Below are 12154 nucleotides of genomic sequence, written 5' to 3' on the forward strand. Positions count from 1 at the left end.
GTCTCCTCCTGCCACTACTGAAAGCGATCCAGTGGCTATTGAGCCACCTGGACCACTTTCATGAGAAAGTTTATCTGGAAAAAAAGATGCCAGGGTTATGGCTGATATATTTAGCCATAACCCTGGTAAATTACTTGCAAACCACAACGTATATACTGTATACATATTGTGGTCGGCAAGTGGTTTAAATAAGGTGATTTTGTAATGCTTGCTATTGATTGGTTCTTATTCCATGTTTACATTCCAACTAGATGAAAAAAAAACAAACAAATGTACTGTATTTTGTGTGCCCATGATAGCAATGCAACTGCTTTAGCTTTCTTGAATATTATTACATTCACACGGCTATTAAGTAAATCTTACAAATTTAGTTGGAAGACTCCAGTTGGTGAGTAATGGGTCTTGGCTGGAAGAACTCTCTTGGTGAGCAATGGCTCCCTTTTGGAAGACTCCAGTTGGTGAGTAATGGGTCTTGGCTGGAAGAACTCTCTTGGTGAGCAATGGCTCTTATTTGGAAGACTCCAGTTGGTGAGTAATGGGTCTTGGCTGGAAGAACTCTCTTGGTGAGCAATGGCTCTTATTTGGAAGACTCCAGTTGGTGAGTAATGGGTCTTGGCTGGAAGAACTCTCTTGGTGAGCAATTACTTTTATTTGGAAGACTCCAGTTGAAGAATGATGACTTTCATTTGGTAGACTCCCATTTGTGAGCAATGGGTTTTAGCTGGAAGACTTCAGTTGCTGAATATAAGGTCTCCATTGGTAGAAAGCAGTTTGTGAGAAATGGGTTGCTCAGTTGCAAGACTGCAGTCTCTCAGTAATGGGTTGTCATTGGAAGACTACGGTATTGGGATTCTCTTGGAAGGCTTAACATGATGCTAAAGTTTCTTTTTTTTTTTTAAACAAACATGTCATACTTACCTGCTCTGTGCAGTGGGTTTGCACAGAGCAGCCCAGATCCTCCTCTTCTCAAGTCCCCTTGCTGGCACCCCTGGCCCCTCCCTTCTGTCGGGTGCCCCCACAGCAAGCAGCTTGCTTTGGGGGCACCCGAGCAAGCAAGCTCCTGAGCTGAGCTCCATTCACACAGATAGCCCCCACCCCCTCTCCTGATTGGCTCACTGGCTGTGACTGACAGCAGTGAGAGTTATTGACCTCAGCCAATCAGCAGTGAGAGTCCCTGGAGAACAGAGACTCTCGTAGACATAGCTGGATCGGGATGGGGCTAAATGTTTAGGGGACTAGGGGACTGAGGGGGGAAGGGTGCTACACACAGAAGGTTTTTTACCTTCATGCATAGAATGCTTGAAAGTAAAAAACCTGAACCTTTACAACCACTTTACGTTTTTTGACCAGTGGCTCTCAGTTTAAAGACTTCCATTTGTGAGTAATGGGTCTCATTTGGAAGACTTCAGTTGGTGAGTGAAGGTTTTTTTAATTAGGACACTCCACTTTGTGAGTAATGGGTCTCAGGTGGAAGACTACAGTTGGTTAGCAATGGGTCTAAAAGCCTAGTACACACTATGAGAAAATCAGATGATGTAGTTGGAATGGTAAGAAAATCCTCGTCTGGCAAAGGCAAACCTAGCTATGAACTAGCGTAGTAGAAGAGGAAAAGTAGGATTGTCCTGTGCTTCTGATCATGTGCATTTTTTCTATTTAATTATTTCTGTACGATTATGGTACACATTAAACCAAAATTGGACGCTGTGTTCATATATGATAAAAATTTTCTAGCTTACATCCTCATTTTTTGTCGTCTGAAAAGTCGAAATCAGCTGTCAAAACACTATAGTAACAATCCCATGTAATCGGCCGATCGTTCACCATACGGAAATGTTTGTACGATTTTCTAATCGTGTGTATGGGCCTTTCGTTGGAAAACTCCAGTTTGCAAGTTATGAGTCTGCATTGGTAAAATATCCAATTTTGAGAATTGTTTCTCAATTAGAAAACTCCAGCTGGTTTGTAATACACTATATTGCCAAAAGTATTGGTCCAGCCCTCCAAATCATTGGATTCAGGTGTTCCAATCCCCTCCATGGCCACAGGTGTATACAATCATCACCTAGGCATGCAGACTGCTTCTACAAACATTTGTGAAAGAATGGGTCGCTCTCAGGAGCTCAATGACTCCAAGCGTGGTCCCGTGATAGGTGGTCACCTGTGCAATAAGTCCATCCGTGACATTTCCTGGCTACTAAATATTCCACGCTCAACTGTTAGTGGGATTATAACAAAGTGGAAGCAACTGGGAACAACAGCAACTCAGCCACCAAGTGGTAGGCCACATAAAATGACAGAGCGGGGTCAGCGCATGCTGAAGCACACAGTGCGCAGAAGTCGCCAACTGTCTGTAGAGTCAATAGCTAAAGACCTCCAAACTTGGTGTGGCCTTCAGATTAGCACAATAACAGTGTGTAGAGAGCTTCATGGAATGGGTTTCCATAGCCAAGCAGCTGCATCCAAGCCTTACATCACCAAGTGCAATGAAAAGCGTCGGATGCCATGGTGTAAAGCACACCGCCACTGGACTCTAGAGCAGTGGAGACGTGCTCTTTGGAGTGACCAATCACACTTCTCTGTCTGGCAATCTGATGGACGTGTCTGGGTTTGGCAATTGCCAGGAGAACGGTACTTGCCTGACTGCATTTTGCAAAGTGTAAGGTTTGGTGGAGGGGGGATTATGGTGTGGGGCTGTTTTTCAGGGGTTGTGCTTGGCCCCCTAGTTCCAGTGAAGGGAACTCTTGAGGCATCAGCATACCAAGACATGTTGGACAATTTCATGCTCCCAACTTTGTGGGAAGAGTTTGGGGATGGTCCCTTCCTGTTCCAACATGACTGCACACCAGTGCACAAAGCATGGTCCATAAAGATATGGAGGAGCCAGTCTGGGGTGGAGGAACTTGACTGGCCTGCACAGAGTCCTGACCTCAACCCCATAGAACACCTTTGGGGTGAATTAGAGCAGAGACTGCGAGCCAGGCCTCCTCCCCCGACATCAGTGCCTGACCTGACAAATGTGCTTCTGGAAGAATGGTCCAACCTTCCCATAGACACCCTCCTAAACCTTGTGGACGGCCCAGAAGAGTTGAAGCTGTTCTAGCTGCAAAGGGCGGGGCCAACTCAATATTGATCCCTTTGTCCTAAGACTGGGATGCCATTAAAGTTCATGTGAGTGTAAAGGCAGGTGGGCCAATACTTTTGGCAATATAGTGTATATCTCATCAGGAAGACTACAATATGTGAGCAGTATGTCTAAGCTGGGACCAGGGGCGGACTGACCATTTGGAAACTTGGGCACTGCCCGAGGGCCCGGGGTCAGTAGGGGGCCCCATGAGATGCCCCTGGTACCTTTTTCATAGGCTTTTTTGAGTTTGGGCAAGGACACAGAGGCCCCATGATCCCCTATTGCCCGGGGGGTCCCATGAGTTGTCAGTCCGCTCCTGGCTGGTACACTCTAGTTGGTGAGCAGTGGCAGAATACAATTTTCATTCATAGGGGTGGGTTTACTAAAGGCAAATAGACTGTGCACTTTGCAAGTGCAGTTACTCCAGAGCTTAGTAAAAGGGGAAGTTCTGTTGACCTCCATCATCCAATCATGTGCAAGCAAAAGAGTAGGTTTTTTTTTCTATTTCCTTGCATGTGGTTGGGTATTCTTTGCAAAGTCAAGTTTTACCTCATTCACTCTGAAGTAACTGTACTTACAGAGTGCAACTGCACTTGCAAAGTGCACAGTCTAATTGCCTTTAGTAAATCAACCCCAAAGGGTCTTAGTCGGAAGATTTCAGTTTGCAATTCAGTTGGAGAATGAATCCAAACTTTTGACAGTGAACCAGCTCTTTATGTGGAAAAAAGGTTTCCAAGAACTAACTGACAGCTTAAGCTGTCATTATCATAGTCATGATGGTTAGTGAGTAATCTCCAGCCTTAGCAGGAGCACAGAGCAGATATAGATGTGCATCTGCAGAAATGTGTGAATTCTCTGAATTAACTGGAAAATAACATGTCTCCTGGAGAACCCATACACTTCTTGTTTTCAAAAAAGACTTAAATGCGATTCAAAAAGTAAATTTTTTTATTTTTGGAAAATAACAAACATGTCTATACTTACCTGCTGTGTGTATTGGTTTTTGCACAGAGCAGCCCGGATCCTCCTCTTCTCGGGTCCCCCACAGGCTCTCCTGGTCCCTCCCTCCTGTCAGGTGCCCCCACAGCAAACAGCTTACTATAGAGGCTCCCACTGTTGCTCCTCCATCTGTCCATTCACACATGGAGCCATAGCTTGCCCCCGCCGCCCCCTCTCTCCTCATTGGCTGACTAGCTGTGATTGACACAGTGGGAGCCAACGGCTCCCACCTGCTGTCTCAGCCAATGAGGAGGCAGAGTCCTGAGACAGCCGAGGCTCCCACTGTTGCTGCTCCATCTGTCCATTCACACATGGAGCCGTAACTTGCCCCCGCCGCCCCCTCTCTCCTCATTGGCTGACTGGCTGTGATTGACAAAGTGGGAGCCAATGGCTCCCACCTGCTGTCTCAGCCAATGAGGAGGCAGAGTCCTGAGACAGCCGAGGCTCCCACTGTTGCTGCTCCATCTGTCCATTCACACATGGAGCCGTGGCTTGCCCCCGCCGCCGCCTCTCTCCTCATTGGCTGACTGGCAGTAATTGACAGCAGTGGGAGCCAATGGCTCACACCTGCTTTTTTTTTTTAAGTCTGCGAACGTGCGAAAAACGAAAAACCCGTAAGTGTTCACAAAAAAAGTGCAAAACACCACACAAAAAAATGCACTTAGGGGTGTGCTTTGTCCTCCCCCCGAAGGGGTAGGACCTCTACCCTGATCCCCCGAGGGCATGAAGCTCCAGACAGGGACAAGGTTCCCATGTGGTCCGCCTAGCCAAAAGGCCTGGCGGACCCCGTTCCTTTGTGGCCAGCCAAAGCCAGCCACCAAGTACTTGGTAGGGGGCTCTCCCGAAGAGAAAACCCCCTAGGGACAGGGGAGGAACCAAAAGGCCATACATACTCCCCCTAGACTTCAGGGTGAGCCCAAGGACCCACACCCTCCATCCTGTGAGAAAGAAAAACACACACAAAAGTGAAAAGTGACAAACGTGGGAGAAAAATAAATAAAATAAATAAGTGGCCATGCAGATTGTGTACTGGCTAGGCCCTGAGGCCTGTAGCAAAAATTGCCCAGAACTTAGCCAAAAGGCCTAGCCCTAAAAGGCGCAGTGCAAGAAAAGTGTTTGAACACAGTGACCATATGCACGTTTCACACGTTGGGGTCCCAAGTGTTACTAGGAGCACCCCTGAGGCGACCACTCAGGGGGCACTGGTTCGCTGACTTTCTGCCTTCCCGGCCCCTGCTGTCTCAGCCAATGAGGAGGCAGAGTCCTGAGACAGCCGAGGCTGTCATGCACATCGCTGGATCGTGATGGGGCTCAGGTAAGTATTGAGGGGGCTTGGGGGGAGCTGCTGCGCACAGAAGGTTTTTTACCTTCATGCATAGAATGCATAAAGGTAAAAAAACCTTCAGCCTTTAAAACCACTTTAATATTTTCCTAACCAGTTTTAAGCATTAGAAATAAAATCAGTGTTGCCAACACCCCCCCCCCCCCCCCCCGAAGTGAAATTTACTGACAGGACACCCAAAATTTGTAAACAGCACTAAATTTTTACTGACAAAAATCATGATATTTACTGACAGAGCCATATTTCTACTCACACTTCAAAAAAAGTACATAGAATGGCCATTTCAGGTGCAAAATAGTGCAAATATCAATATTTACAGTAATATTTACATACCAGTACAGACAGTTAGGCTCCCTGTGGTATGTGTTGGTTTTACAACCAATCCTTTTTTCCTACGGAGACATTTGTAGGTCTTAGATGAACAGTGGTTCTGCTAAATTATTCGGACGATTTTCTTATCGTGTGTACGAGGCATTAGTCTGGCTGTTAAAAGACAAAAGTCCATCCAGTTCAACCATAAGAAAAAGTTATCATCCTATACACACAGTTGATCCAGAGGAAGGCCAGAAAACCCAGCAAAGCACGATCCAATCTGCTCCTGCAGGGGAAAAAATTCCTTCTTGATTCCCAAGAGGCAATCAGATATTCCCCGGATCAACGTTACCTATAAATGTTAGTATCCAGTTATATTCTGTGTATCTAAGAAAGAATCCAGGACTTTTTTTTAAAGCAATCCACTGAGCTGGCCACAACCAACTCTTGAGGGAGTCTATTCCACATTCTCACAGCTCTTACTGTGAAGAAACCTTTCTGTGTTTGGAGATTACATTTCTTTTCCTCCAGATGTGAAGAGCGCCCCCTTGTCCTCTGTGATGACCTCAGGGGGGAATAACTCTACACCGAGTTCACTATATGAACCACTGATGTATTTATACATGGAGATCATATCCCCCCCTTATGTATTATACATGGAGATCATATCCCCCTTTATGTATTATACATGGAGATCATATCCCCCCTTATGTATTATACATGGAGATCATATCCCCCTTATGTATTATACATGGAGATCATATCCCCCTTATGTATTATACATGGAGATCATATCCCCCCTTATGTATTATACATGGAGATCATATCCCCCCTTATGTATTATACATGGTGATCATATCCCCCCTTATGTATTATACATGGAGATCATATCCCCCTTATGTATTATACATGGAGATCATATCCCCCCTTATGTATTATACATGGAGATCATATCCCCCCTTATGTATTATACATGGAGATCATATCCCCCCCTTATGTATTATACATGGAGATCATATCCCCCCTTATGTATTATACATGGAGATCATATCCCCCCCTTATGTATTATACATGGAGATCATATCCCCCCCTTATGTATTATACATGGAAATCATATCCCCCTTTATGTATTATACATGGAAATCATATCCCCCCTTATGTATTATACATGGAGATCATATCCCCCTTATGTATTATACATGGAGATCATATCCCCCCCGTATGTATTATACATGGAGATCATATCCCCCCTTATGTATTATACATGGGGATCATATCCCCCCCTTATGTATTATACATGGAGATCATATCCCCCCTTATGTATTATACATGGAGATCATATCCCCCTTATGTATATTATACATGGAGATCATATCCCCCTTATGTATTATACATGGAGATCATATCCCCCCTTATGTATTATACATGGAGATCATATACCCCCTTATGTATTATACATGGAGATCATATCCCCCCTTATGTATTATACATGATGATCATATCCCCCCTTATGTATTATACATGGAGATCATATCCCCCCTTATGTATTATACATGGAGATCATATCCCCCCTTATGTATTATACATGGAGATCATATCCCCCCTTATGTATTATACATGGTGATCATATCCCCCCTTATGTATTATACATGGTGATCATATCCCCCCTTATGTATTATACATGGAGATCATATCCCCCCCTATGTATTATACATGGAGATCATATCCCCCCTTTTGTATTATACATGGAGATCATATCCCCCCTTATTTATTATACATGGAGATCATATCCCCCCTTATGTATTATACATGGTGATCATATCCCCCTTATGTATTATACATGGTGATCATATCCCCCCCTTATGTATTATACATGGAGATCATATCCCCCTTATGTATTATACATGGAGATCATATCCCCCTTATGTATTATACATGGAGATCATATCCCCCCCTATGTATTATACATGGAGATCATATCCCCCCCTATGTATTATGCATGGAGATCACATCCCCCCTTTTGTATTATACATGGAGATCATATCCCCCCCTATGTATTATACATGGAGATCATATCCCCCCTTTTGTATTATACATGGAGATCATATCCCCCTTATGTATTATACATGGAGATCATATCCCCCTTATGTATATTATACATGGAGATCATATCCCCCTTATGTATTATACATGGAGATCATATACCCCCTTATGTATTATACATGGTGATCATATCCCCCCTTATGTATTATACATGGAGATCATATCCCCCCTTATGTATTATACATGGTAATCATATCCCCCCTTATGCATTATACATGGAGATCATATCCCCCCTTATGTATTATACATGGTGATCATATCCCCCCTTATGTATTATACATGGAGATCATATCCCCTCTTATGTATTATACATGGAGATCATATCCCCCCTTATGTATTATACATGGAGATCATATCCCCCTTATGTATTATACATGGAGATCATATCCCCCCTTATGTATTATACATGGAGATCATATCCCCCTTATGTATTATACATGGAGATCATATCCCCCCTTATGTATTATACATGGTGATCATATCCCCCCCTTATGTATTATACATGGAGATCATATCCCCCCTTTTGTATTATACATGGAAATCATATCCCCCCTTTTGTATTATACATGGAGATCATATCCCCCCCCTTTTGTATTACACATGGAGATCATATCCCCCCTTATGTATTATACATGGAGATCATATCCCCCTCTTATGTATTATACATGGAGATCATATCCCCCTTATGTATTATACATGGAGATCATATCCCCCTCTTATGTATTATACATGGAGATCATATCCCCCCTTATGTATTATACATGGTGATCATATCCCCCCTTATGTATTATACATGGAGATCATATCCCCCCTTATGTATGAATTTTACATGGAGATCATATCCCCCCTTATGTATTATACATAGAGATCATATCCCCCCTTATGTATTATACATGGAGATCATATACCCCCTTATGTATTATACATGGCGATCATATCCCCCACTTATGTATTATACATGGTGATCATTTCCCCCTTATGTATTATACATGGTGATCATATCCCCCCTTATGTATTATACATGGAGATCATATCCCCCCTTATGTATGAATTTTACATGGAGATCATATCCCCCCTTATGTATTATACATAGAGATCATATCCCCCCTTATGTATTATACATGGAGATCATATACCCCCTTATGTATTATACATGGCGATCATATCCCCCACTTATGTATTATACATGGTGATCATTTCCCCCTTATGTATTATACATGGAGATCATATCCCCCCTTATGTATTATACATGGAGATCATATCCCCCCTTATGTATTATACATGGTGATCATATCCCCCCTTATGTATTATACATGGTGATCATATCCCCCCCTTATGTATTATACATGGAGATCATATCCCCCTTATGTATTATACATGGTGATCATATCCCCCCTTATGTATTATACATGGAGATCATATCCCCCCTTATGTATGAATTTTACATGGAGATCATATCCCCCCTTATGTATTATACATAGAGATCATATCCCCCCCTTATGTATTATACATGGAGATCATATACCCCCTTATGTATTATACATGCCGATCATATCCCCCACTTATGTATTATACATGGTGATCATATCCCCCCTTATGTATTATACATGGTGATCATATCCCCCCTTATGTATTATACATGGAGATCATATCCCCCTTATGTATTATACATGGAGATCATATCCCCCTTATGTATTATACATGGAGATCATATCCCCCCTTATGTATTATACATGGAGATCATATCCCCCCTTATGTATTATACATGGAGATCATACCCCCCTTATGTATTATACACGGAGATCATATCCCCCTTATGTATTATACACGGAGATCATATCCCCCTTATGTATTATACATGGAGATCATATCCCCCTTATGTATGATACATGGAGATCATATCCCCCTTATGTATTATACATGGAGATCATATCCCCCCTTAATCTCCTCTTCTCAAGAGAGAATACATTCAATTCCTCTAATCTTTCCTCATAGCTGATCTCCTCCATACCTCTGATCAGTTTGGTTGCCCTTCTCTGTACTTTCTCCAGTTCCCCAATGTTCTTTTTGTGAATTGGAGCCCAAAACTGAACTGCATATTCCAGATGAGGTCTTACTAATGATTTGTACCGGGGGAATGATATCTCTCTCTCTGGAATCTATACTCTTATAATACAGGAAAGGATTTTGCTCACTTTAGAAACCACAAGTAGGTAGCAGAATTTATTCTCAACTTGGGTAGAAGTGTACAGCCTGGGCTCTGGATCCAAGAGAGCTATGTTGGAACATAGGGATCAATTTGATGACTAACACAAGCACTTGCAGGCGTCACAAGGACCCTGTACTTCAGGTTTACTGTTGCTTAAGGAATATTTTAGGCCATGTAGGGTGCCTGGACCCTGCAGAAATGAATTCACAACAGTCACAGTGTAACTTCTCCCAGTTATAGACTCTTTATTTGAATTGTAATCAAACACCATAGCTTTCAAAGTGCCACATCCAAATAATGGATAAAAAAAAACACTGGCAATATGTCCTTTACTGTAAATGATGGACTTTAATGGCACAGCATGAGACAAACCAAATTCTTAAAACAATAATACACTTTATTATACAAATTTAAAAGCAAAAAAACTGTTGATTAGCAGAAAATGTGGTATATCCCCAAAGACTGGGGGTCTCCCCTTGTTATAATTCCCTCTAAAAAGTATAAGACCTGAATAACCAAGAGTGGAAACAGTATAATAAACAACCATATAGTCAAGATGCTCTTGTCTAGTTCTCACTGTCAATGAGTTTCACTTGTAGCTTCGTCAGGACTGTATAACTTAGAGGGAGCAGCAATAATATCATTTACCTCCTTAGCGGTATTCCCGAGTGTAGCTCGGGGTAAAATTTGAGTAACAAGAGCGGTAACCTCCAAGCTACACTCGGGCTTACCATGCGGCGCTGCATAGGGAGTCCCTACAGAGCTTACCTTGTCCTTCGCTCCCGCGATGTGTCCCCTGCAGCGTCCCCGGCCATCTCCTCCGGCCAATGCTGGCATCTGGCTTCTGTGTACCGGTCCCTGTGACGTCAGGACGTACGGGCGCCGGAACTGGCAGCAAATTTGAAATTTTTAAAAAATATAATTTTTTAAAAAATTATTATTACATAGTAAAACATTGCTGTTTCAATGCATTTCACATACATTTTGTCCCTACTGCTTTGTCCTGCGCCCTGCCTGCATTTTGACTGTTCTTTCTGCCTGGAAACTTAGAAAAGTCCACGGCGTCCAAAAAGCGTCCCTTTACGTCAAAAGCGGTTTTAGACCGGCTAGAGAACAGCGATAGTAAATCAGAACCACTTGCAGAATTGAGTGATAATGATTTGTGGGGGAAATTCCTCATCAGACACTGAAAACGATTCTGCGACTTTGCTCAGTGATGTGCGAACTTGGCGCTATATTTCACATTTCAGTGTTTTTGGTTTGATTATATTATTGAATTAAATTTATTATTATTATATTATTATTTTTTATGATTATTTATTAAATTATAATTTATGATTTCGTGTTTCAAATTTTATCCTACCCGGGATGTTTACTAGACTCTTGTTCGGACAGATTTCAGTGAGTTATTCCTAAAAATTACAGCCTACAATAAAAAACTACATATTTCCATGCAAAAAAATGGTACCGCTTTCAGCACAAAAAATCGGAAATAATCATACCGCTAGGGAGGTTAAACAAATAAACATCAATTATGCATATACATATATTTTATAATTATAAATAAATATACAAAGACTGCATAGATTACACAAGTAGGGTCCAAAATAACCTTGGGGATGGACAAAGGAGACACAGATATTGTGCATAAATAAATGATGAGTATAGATTTTGGTAATTTTATTTCATAAGATAACACCCCGCCTTTCCCTGTATTTGCTTCTGCTTCCCTGGGGGGTTTGCTAAATCTGGGTGCCCTTTGTCTGCCCCCAAGACTGGTTATTTGGACTCCATTGAGCACCCCCATACTTGTGTAAGCTATGCAGTCTTTGTTTGCAGTATTTGTTTATAATAGTTAGGAATGATATGTCTATGCCTAATTTCCCTAGACAGAAGTAAGGGTCCAATAATAGGTTACCGGTAAATCCTAAAGTAAAAAAAAGGTATTGTAGAATGTCTTTAAGTAAACATTTCAAACCACATATTCTATTGTCTGGAAATATTCTATTATCCTTGTAGCATTCATTCACAGAGGATCTTCAGTTTAAATATTATTGTTGGCCCC

The sequence above is a fragment of the Staurois parvus genome, unplaced genomic scaffold (assembly GCF_062004578.1).
Source record: "Staurois parvus isolate SC_StPar_1 unplaced genomic scaffold, SC_StPar_1.0 ptg000180l, whole genome shotgun sequence".
In the NCBI taxonomy this organism is placed as follows: Eukaryota; Metazoa; Chordata; class Amphibia; order Anura; family Ranidae; genus Staurois; species Staurois parvus.